Raw genomic sequence first — 10,578 nt, 5'->3', positions numbered from 1 at the left:
AGGCTGGTCTCAAACTCATGATGATCCTCCTGCCTCAGCCTCCCAAGTGCTGGTATTATGCAGGCATGTACCACCACACCCGGCTGCCCAACAATATTGTAGTCAGGACTTAGATAAAATGTAATTACTCAAAGTCTATGTGTGGCTTCACAGAAAACAGTTGCTCTCATCATTTCCATCTATTGCTATCTTCCTCCTGTGTGCATTTAACTATTATTATGCCCCAAGGATGTCCTTAGATAAGCATGAAGTCATAGAGACAGTAGTTTTCCCCACTAAGCATACTGCACCTCAGGAGTGCAGCTCATTTTTCATTTGAAAGGAGATAGTAATTTCTTGTTCTAACACATTTGATGTGGGGTGCATAGTGTCCTGTAGCTGACAGAATGTTTATGGAAACACTTCCATTGAAGACTGATGAGTTAAGTAGCTACATTGCTTGTAAACTACTAATTTCTGGAAAATATTCAACATGGAATCCCTTAAAATTTATTTGAAAATTCTGCAGTGGCTTTTCTTACACTGTATTTGACATTCGCAGCAAACTTCTCAGTGTTGCCTGTTGTGAGGTGTGTGGATGATTGAGAAATGTGTAGTCATTTCAATTTAAATTACTTGATATTTTGGACAGATGACATATAAGGAGGCTGATTTGAGAAAAAATTATGTCAAGTTTGAAAGCCTGAGAAACTCTTTTAGCCATGTAGTCTTTATTTTGATGTATAATTCAAGAGGTAATGTATGTTAACAGATTGATTGGAAAGTGATGAGTGCCAGACACTGAAATGTGGCCTGAAATCTCCACTAGTAAAGAGCTGAAATCAAGGTATGATTCATACATTAGCTGTGGTTTTGCTCTTCTCACAGCTAGAGAGATGGTAACAGGACAGTCATTTCATAAATGCTTGCAAAGGTAGCAGAGTAGGTGTGATGCTGGCAATGATTTAAAGTTTATGCTCACACAAGATGAGTCTGAACATTATTGTACATTCTAGCATCAAGGTGCATATTAAGCTGTCAGCAATTTCTCAGAGCTAGGAATAAAAATCTTAAGAATTTCTGTCTTTGACTCTTTCTACTCATCTCTTCAGTTTTGGAAAGGTTGTATTCCTTTTTACTCTTTGAAACTAATCATTCCAATGATTATTTGGATCCTAACTCATCTCTTTTCCTCTCTTGAAAGACCTATTTTACAACTATATTTTCTTTCTCTAAAATGTCCATTCATCTTCCTTATTATGGTTTTTTTTTTCATATATAGCAACTTGTATTTACCAGAGGATTGGAAAATATTCAGTAAAAATTTCCTTTTAGTTTACTCTCTTTTGAGTTCTTAACCTTGTTTAACATTTTTTAGTCTACAGCTTGGTCTGTTTTTCATTTAACTCAGTTGTTTTCACACATTTTGAACTCTTTTGTCTTGTGCTGTACTTGCATTTATTTGCTTACTTCAAAACATTCTCCCCCCTCTTTTGAGGACATTATACAGTAAGCTCTCCTGTTATTTCTTGTCTTTGTTACTTTTCTCATTGCTGAGCCAAAATGCCAACACCCATAAGTTAAGGAGGAAAGGTTTATTTAGTTCATGGTTTGTAGAGGTTTCAGTAATAACTGGCTGGGTGGAAGCCAGGGTGGAGAAGTCAGAACGGTTCATGGTAGACAGAAAGAAGCAAAACAAGCAAGGGACCACCACAGTTCCTTCTGACCCTTTTATCTTGTCCAGGCTACTCAGGGCGGGTAGCACTCACACCCTTAATCCCAGTGCCTTTGAGCCTAGCACTGCACCATTAATCAATTCCAGCATCACACACTGTAGATCAGCCACCTCTGTAAAAGCCACACATATGACTGCAAACCATAATATTCTGCCCCTGGCCCCCCAAAGACTCATACACATCCCTTTATGCAAAAGGCATTTAGTCCATCTCTAAGAGCTGCCAAAGTCCTACCAGTTTCAGTATCACTGAAAAGTCTACCTCCAAAGTCTCCTCTGAAATTTAAGGTGAACTCTTAGCTGCAAGCCCCTCTACAAATGAAAAGAAAGGTAAGCACTTCCAACTTTCAATGTTATAAAATAGACATTTCCATTCCAAAAGTTACAAACAGGGAAAAGAATGGGAACAAAGCAAGACCAAGATCCAAGGTGCAAGCATTAAATCCCACAGTTCCATTTCCAGTGTCCCCAGCAGTTTGTGGCAAGTTGTGAACTCCAAAGGGCTTGGGTGGCTCTGCCCCTACAGTATTTCTGGTGGTTATAGCTCTCTTGGTTTCTCTCTTTGGCTGGTTCTGCTTCCTCTTTGCAGTTTTTCTCAGACACTCCATATTCCTGGCTTCTCCAAGCTTCTGGTGCCTCCACTGTACCTTTAGCCTCACACTCATAGCTTCACACACTGCTCTCTCAGGGGCACACTGCCTGGCCTCCCAAGCCTTCTTCTGAAATCTGGGTGGAAGCCTTCCTGACCCCACAACTCTTGCATCTGCATGCAACTAAAACCAGCACCAGGTGGATGATGCCACTGTCTGTTTCCAGCAGGAGCAGTTTCCGGGCTTCCTCCTCTTTTGGGTGTAGGGGTCGAGTGCTTTGCATCTCTGAGCACTCTAAACCCAATCCTGAGAAGCAAATTCTCCAGGCTGCTCCGTTCTGGAACGTGCTGCTCTGGGGGCTCTCTTCTTAAAGCAGTCTTTTACTTTTGCAATTTTGAGACTGCAAAGGCTGGAGTCATGCTACTTCTTGTGATGTCCTCAGGCCATCTTTTCTATTGTCCTGTTACTTTGCAGCAGTAAAGGTCTCCTCTACTCTGTGTTTGCAGTTCACAGCTTTACTGGAGCTTCCTTTCTGGCCAAACTTAACACATTTTAAATCATTCTGTTGGACTCTTTGCTCTTGATTCTCAACATAAATCTCACTAAAATCCCCCAACAGTAGCCATGCCACTACCTCAATATTAGACTGCCTTGAAATTGCTTCTGCCAGATTAATTAGTCTACCATCCTTAATCTCAGTGTCAGGTAAAGTCTCTGGACATGTGAAAAATGCAGACAAATTTTCTGCCTAGGCATAACATGCATCACCTGGAGTCCAACAGCCAGTGAAATTGTTCTTCTCAGCAGAAACTTCCTGAACCTGGTCTTCTGAGCTCTGACCAGAATCTTCCATCAGGTACAACCTAAGGAATTCCTGCTCTACTTTTTCATTTGGCATCTCTGCGCCCTTTCAAATTCTTCCTATGAATCAGCCCCAAAGTCCCCCTCTTCCTTCCTTTTCTCCCTTCTTTTTTCATTCCCTCCCTCTCCCATTCCCCTTTGTTGCCCACTTAATGTATCAGTCAAACTTAGTATATGTTGTACTCTGTAGCAAGCATTTTTTTACATGAAAATCCAACTTTATTGAACATAAGAATAAATAAATTTTCAAATTAATTATTTTTACTTTAGGGTTATTAGTTTTGAAGCTATCTGATCCACAGTAGAACTTACTAACTGGTACTATACAAAGATGCTTTTCTATTACTTTAATTCTATCTTCATAAACAAATATATTTAAATCTAGATAGAAACATTTGTGATTGGATTAGTGCATGGTAATCCCTGCTATCTGCACTGCTCAAACTGGCAATAGGGGATCATCCGCTCTGCAGCAAATTTGAAGCACAAGCACAAATTTGAATTTTATACAAAAATTCAGTTTTACTCTTATTCTTACATTAGTGGGAGCTGACATCTGTAACTTACAGGCAAGCATATACTTTTATTTTCTACCTCCTAGCTGAACAAAAATATACATAATGTATTGTTTTCATTAGACAAGATTTGCTTTTTATGTTTCAATGAGAATACCTTGTGACCCTTTCATGAACAAAATGACCAGGGTACTAATGGAACCATCTTTGGAGAAAGTATTAAATATGCATATCTGATTTAAATAAATCCTCCAATAAGAAATGGAGAAGTCACTGCCTTTACTTTGAAGGTTTTGTAGCTATCTGTCAAATTTCTATGTGCAGCTCACCAACATTCCCTTATTGGAAATATCGGTATTTTGAAATCATAGTTCTCAAAAGGACTTGAAAGTCTCAAAATTCTGTATCTCCTTTGTCTTGCTTCTCTCTTGATTCCACCCAGGCTTTATTAATGATTTGCTTCATATCATCATCTCCATCTTCATAAATCCCTCACTAGGATCTGTCTCAGCATCGTAGGCTGGCTTTTCTTTTTCTTTGCGCTCTTTTTCAACCTGAGTTAAGTACTCCCACCGAGTGTTTTCCACTTTCCTTCTACACAAGATAAGAACTGTATCAGTCTTGATTGTTTTTGATCTGCCTTCCGCTGAGATGGATTTCAAGAGATTGCTCACAATCATAGAATAACTCTTCCCATTTACATTCTTTACCAAAAGATCAAGTGACCTCTCTGTGAAATGCACCTGCACGTTCTCAGCAGGAACTTGGTGAACTCCAGTTAAGGTAATGTAGATTTTCACAAACTTATCTGACTGATGCCATCCATAATTACTGATCTTCACTGTGTATCCTGTTGTGATGGGAGCAACCACAGCAGCTGGTTTTTCACTGTCAAGAAGTTCTGGTTTCCTCTGTGATTTGCATTGAATCTTATTCTCTATTTCTGTTTCAATCTTGGATTTTTCAGCTGTCAGGGCATCGCGTACTCTCTTCCTAGTGGCCTTTTCTAGCAACGCCTTTACCTCTTCTAGATCATTCTGCAACTCCTCCAAAGCCAAAGCCATGGTCGGGCGGGGTCGGGCCGAAAGCCCAGGCTGCAGGCGTGCACGAAAATTCAGGAACCGCGGAACCGGCGCGCTCCCCGCGAGCGTGGATCTCACCAGTGAGCTGCGGGTCAGCCTCTGTGCGTGCGCCCTCCGCACGTGGCGACTCTCTCTGTAGCAAATTCTGATATTTTATTAAAAAAAGCTCTGACACCTGACCTCAAGGAACTTTTTAAAGTAGAGTTTAGTTTTAGGAAATTTAATGAGATGATAAGGTAATGAAATGAACAAATTCAAGATGTCACGGTAGCTTTAAATATAAAAGTATTAAGGGAGTACAAAGTAGTAGAATGATCAGAAGGAAGAGGTCCAGTTGATAATTACTGCAGGAAAACTTGAATCTTGGTTAGGATGTATAAATAATTTAGAGTAGAATATGCACATTGTCAAAAATTGAGTGCTGCTGAAAAACTTCTGATAAAAACCCAACAATCTCTCACCCTCTTTCTTGCTACCTTCAGTCCAACACCAGAGAGACATTTCTTTGCTCCCAGTCCCACATGCTGGAGGAAGCCTTTTTAATATGAGATCTTCTGGTAATACCTTTGGGTTACATGCTTATAACACTTTCAAGAGAAGGTGTATGTACTTTCTCTCATGAAGCATGAAATTTTTATTTATCTATTTCTATATTCCCTATCTTTATTCCAGTATTTGATAATTTGGATTAGTTTTAGTTTGGATAATATCCTTCTGTTTACTATTCTGTCACCTGTAAACAGTGTCCTAACTTTCCTTTGTATATGCTAAGAAAACAGAACCTGTTTCATTCCATTCCTTTTTAAAGAAGTGTTTTTTTGGCTGGTGTTCTTGCCTAAATAACATTTGAAACTAGGTACCTTGTAGAAATTTGCTACTAACCTAATAACCTTAAAAAAATTCCTTCAAGTTAGCTAGAATGGATTCTGCTTTTTGTAAGTAAAATCCCTTTCAGATACATAAGCCAAAACTAGATTTGTTTTTGAGGGGTATACATTAACTAAGATCATGAAGCTGAGATTTAAAATCAGAACCTATTTTTAATTTATAACATAATTTATTGAAAACTATTATGCTGAGCAAATTACACCCAACACAACCAATATATTCTCTCATTGTAGATAAACTAATACAAGAAACAATAATCAGAACATTGCTTAGTGAGTAGGGAAGTAAAGCAAAGGAAACTGGATACATTGAATGTATAATGATATAAAATTAAAAATCATCAGATTAATGTGTTGTTTCTATAGGGATAATATTACCAATGATGGTATACTGTTTATAGTTTATTTTATATATGTTTTACTGTGTTGGAAAGTGTTTGGATGGGTGTCACTAACTTTTGTGATTTTCTTTTTACACAACCAATACAATCATGTTTTGATTGATAATACTCACCTTTTCAATACTTTAAAATCAATTTATAATCAAGGTTAGCCATTGATTGAAACTTGAGATCCATCTGTTTCTTTAAGATGACAGGTAATAACCCTTGAAAGGTAGTTTATCACAACCATGTTTTAGATGTGGGGAGAAAATTCTTACTGTATGTGTTTTCTCCAATCCATTATATATAAGATAATTGCAGAGTTTAATTTCCGGAGGACAATCTTCTTTCCCATATTTTCAAATTCCATTCCCCAAATACTGCTAATAAGTAGAAATCAGCTCTCCTAAGAGGTCTCAGAGTACCTTTATTTTTCTCATAATAGTATGAGACATTTTGGACTAGTCTCATTTATTGGGGGTACTGTTTTAAGAGTGCTGTAAAATTTTTAGATTTGGCGGGTCATGCATCATGTGTCTCCAGAAGCAACACTTACTAACTGATGTCTAACAAAAGAAGCATTAAGAGAGGCTGATTTGACTTCAGAATGCCAATAATATACCCGTTGGTATGTGTAAAATTTAGAAAATCAATTATCACATAATAAAACATTAAGAAATGTAAATCTAAGGAATATAGCCATAAAGAATTCATAGAAGCTGGGGTGTCTGAGTGAACAAAAGTTTATTATGGAGAGAGATGAGTTCAATTCATTGAGTGGCATGTTCTTTACAGAAAAAGCACTTTTCTAAATCACACATACTCCATATTAAAATCATTTTCCAACTGAAATCACGGGTGAATGACAAAATCAGAAAGTACCAGTGTGCTCAAATCAGCAAAGATTTAGGGTCACAGGAAAAGAGAAGTATGTGGTAGCAGTGGGCAGCAGGTACTAAAGAAAGTGGGGTGAAAAGGATCTGAGAAACAAAATTAATAAGAGAATAATTTCATTTTATTCATTAATTTATGTTTCAGTGGTAAGGATTGAACCAGGGACATTTTACTTGCTAGACAATCACTCTACCACTCAGCTGTGCCCTTAGACTATGTGAAAGAGAAAAATTTTATAAAGGCTTCACCTAAAGGTGGTTTTGTAATTCCAGCACTCTGGGAGGCTAAGATAGGAAGATCACAAATTTAAGCCCACTCCGGGCAATTTAGTGACCTAGTGAGACCCTGTCTCAAAATAAGAAATAATGAAAAGGGCTGAGGGTATAGCTCAACGTCAAGTCCCTGGGTTCAATCTCCAGTACTGGAAAAAAGTCTTTGAGCTGTATATAATGACTCACACCTGTAATCCCAGCACTTAGGAGGCTGAGGCAGGAGGACCATGAGTCTCAGGCCAGCCTAGACTATAAGACAAGAGCCTGTCTTGAAAAATAAAGCCAAAAACAAAAAAACAAGCTTACATAATAATTTAAATATTAAATATTTAAATAAATTAAATATCATTAAATAAATAAATAAATATTAATCTAAACTGCTCAAGAATTAGTCAGTATGAGCTTAACCACTAACAACAGCTGCAAAACTGTAAGATGATGTAGGACTCATTGTATTTAATTATAATGGACCTATAACATCAATTTTTAGTTGATGATTATATTGTTTTTTTCCCTGCTTTTCACTGTCATGCTTCTGCAGTTGTATTTTTAAATTAATTGTATTGGCACACTTTTATAAACATAATGATCACATTTGTCATAGGGAATTTGCACCTATATGTGATACATCTCAATTCTTCTTTTTTCCCCCATTTTGCTCCTTTCCTCTCAACCCTTCTTCCCCTCCTTATTTAAAAAGTTTTGTTTCCATTTTTCCTTCTGTTCCCCTTTTGTCTTTTTCTTCCTTTTCCCATCATTTTACCTCTTTTTTGTTTCCCTTCTCATTTCAACATTTTCTTCCTATTTCTCAGTATCTATCATCCATTTCAGTTCTTATTTTACCTTTCAGTTTTTCACACAAGAGAAACAGTGTGATATTTCAACACGTGTGTCTGATTAATTTTGCATAAAACTGTGGTCTCAAGGTGCATTCATTTACCTAGAAATGTCTCAAGTCTATCTTTTTCATGGTAGAGTAGTACTCCACCGTATGTTAAAAACCACACTGTCTTTCCATTCACACCTCCATTCATGCATTGCTGGGCATCTGGCCTATTTCCAAGGTTCAGCTGCTACAGATTGTGATGCCGTAGACATGGGAGTGCATGTATTGCTGTGGTGTGAGGGTTTTAACCCTGGAAGGTAGCAAGAAGGGAAATAGCTGGGTAAATGAAACCTCTGCTGTTTGAGGAAGCTTCATACCTATTTTTAATATTGGTTGTACCAATTTACACTCCCACCAGTGGTGGAGATGGGTTTCTTTCCCCCCATATCTCCACCAGCATTTATTACTGGCTGATTTCTTGGTAACAGCCATTCTTTCTGGGGTAAGATGGAATCTCAGTGTTGTTTTAATTTGCATTTCTCAAATGTAGGTCTTTAAATTTAAGGGGTCTATTTTTTTGAGTTCTTTATACATTCTTGATAATAATCCTTTGTCTGAGGAAGAGCTAGCAAACATTTTTCCCACACTGTGGGTTGTCTCTTCACTCTGTTACTGATTTCTCTTGCTGTGCAAAAGCTCTTTAATAAGATGAGATCTCAGTTGTTGATTCTTTGTCCTCATTCCTGTGTGATTGGGATTTGTTCATAATGTCTTTGCCTATATGAATGTCTTCAAGAGTTCTACGTATTCAACCCTCCAGCAGATTTAATATTTCTATTTTAATATTTAGATCTTTCATCCATTTTGAATTTAGTTTAGTGCATGGTGAAAGATATGGGTCTAATTTTAATCTTCAGCATGTGGAAATCCAGTTTTTCCAGCACCAATTTTTAAAGAGGCTATCTTTTTTCCAGTGGAGGTATTTGACATCTTTGTCAAAGAGAAGTTGGCTCTGTATGTCTGGAGTTGTTTCTGCATCTTCCTGATCTGTTTCTTTGATCCTTGGGTCTGTTTTTTTTTTTGATAGTACTATACTGTATTTATCACAGTGGCTTTGAAGTATAATTTCAAGTCAGGGATTGTGATGTCCCTTGCCTTTCAGAATTGCCTTTGCTATTCTCTGGCTTTTCTGACTCCAAACAGATTTTAGGATAATTTCTCAATTCTGTAAGATATACTGTTGAAATTTTGCCTGGAATTGCATTATATTTGTATAACAATTTTGGAAGTATGATCATTTTGACTGTTTTGGTTATTCCTTCCCAAGAGTAAGGGATATTTTTCTATTTTCTGATATCCTCTTCAATCTCCTTTTTCAGAGTACTATAGTATTCAATGTAGAGGTCTTTTACTGCCTGTATTATGTTGAACCCTAGATATTTCATTTTTTTGGATGCTGTTGTGAAAGGTGTTGTTTCCTTAATTTCTCTCCGAGGTAGTTTGTTACTCATGTATAGGAAGACTGTTGATTTTTGACTGTTCACTTTGTATCCAGCTATACTACTGAAATTGGTTATTAAATGTAAAAATCTTTGGTGGAGTTTTTGGGGTCTTCTGTGTTGAGAATCATGTCATCCATGAATAATGATGATTTAACTTCTTCCTTCCCTGTCATTATTCCTTTTATTTATTTCTCCTGTCTAATTGCTCTGGCCAGTTTTTCCAGAACTATATTGAATACGAGTGGTGAGAGTGGACATCCTTATCTTGTTCCTGATTTTAGAGTGAAAGCTTTCAGTTTTTATCCATTTAGTATGATGTTGGTTTGTCATAGATGGCTTTTACCAGATTGAGATAAAGACTATCTATTCCAATTTTCTGTAGGGTTTTTAATCATGAGTGGGTGTTGGACATTGTCAAATGCTTTTCATGCATCTATTGAGATGATCATATTGTTTTTTTCTTGGCTCTCTCAATATGGTGTATTACATTTATTGATCTGCATATGTTGATCCATTCTTACATCCCTGGGATGAATCCTACTTGGTCAAGGTGCATAAACATGTTGATGATTTGCTACATTCTGTTTGCCAGTATCTTATTGAGGAGTTTTGCATCTGTGTTCATGAGAGAGATTGACCTGTTGTTCTCTTTTTTGTTTGGATACTCTCTGATTTTGGTATCAGGGTAATGCTTGCTTCCGGAAATGAGTCTGGGAGTACTGTGTCCCTTTCAATTTCATTAAAAAGTTTGAGCAGTAGTGGAACTAGATTTTCTCTAAATTTCTTGTAGAATTCAGCAGTGAATCCATCAGGACCTGGGATTTTCTTTGGTGGTAGTTTAAAAATTACTTATTCAATTTCAGTGGCTGATATTGGGTTATTTAGAATTTTTGTACCTTCTTGGTTCAGCTTTTGTAATTCATATGTATCTAAAAACCTGTCCATTTCTTCTGCATTTTTCATCTTATTAGAAGATAGATTCTTAAAAGTAGTTATTGATGATCTTAATGAAAAAACAATATAAATGATACAGAATTTCAAAACAAGATGAT

At 37.0% G+C, this 10,578-nt stretch overlaps 1 protein-coding gene and 1 pseudogene across 4 annotated transcripts in view; one reads left to right on the top strand and one right to left on the bottom strand.

Moving 5' to 3' along the window:
- The window catches only part of Ctnna3 (catenin (cadherin-associated protein), alpha 3), a 1,502,556-nt gene that overhangs the window by 73,735 nt on the left and 1,418,243 nt on the right, over positions 1-10,578 (top strand). The window lies entirely within an intron of this gene.
- Positions 4,074-4,786, bottom strand: LOC102027547 (annotated as a pseudogene).

This window comes from Chinchilla lanigera, unplaced genomic scaffold (genome assembly GCF_000276665.1).
Source record: "Chinchilla lanigera isolate Chin_1 unplaced genomic scaffold, ChiLan1.0 scaffold00024, whole genome shotgun sequence".
In the NCBI taxonomy this organism is placed as follows: Eukaryota; Metazoa; Chordata; class Mammalia; order Rodentia; family Chinchillidae; genus Chinchilla; species Chinchilla lanigera.
Note: the sequence above shows the minus strand (reverse complement) of the source record. Positions and strands in the feature narration are given on the sequence as shown.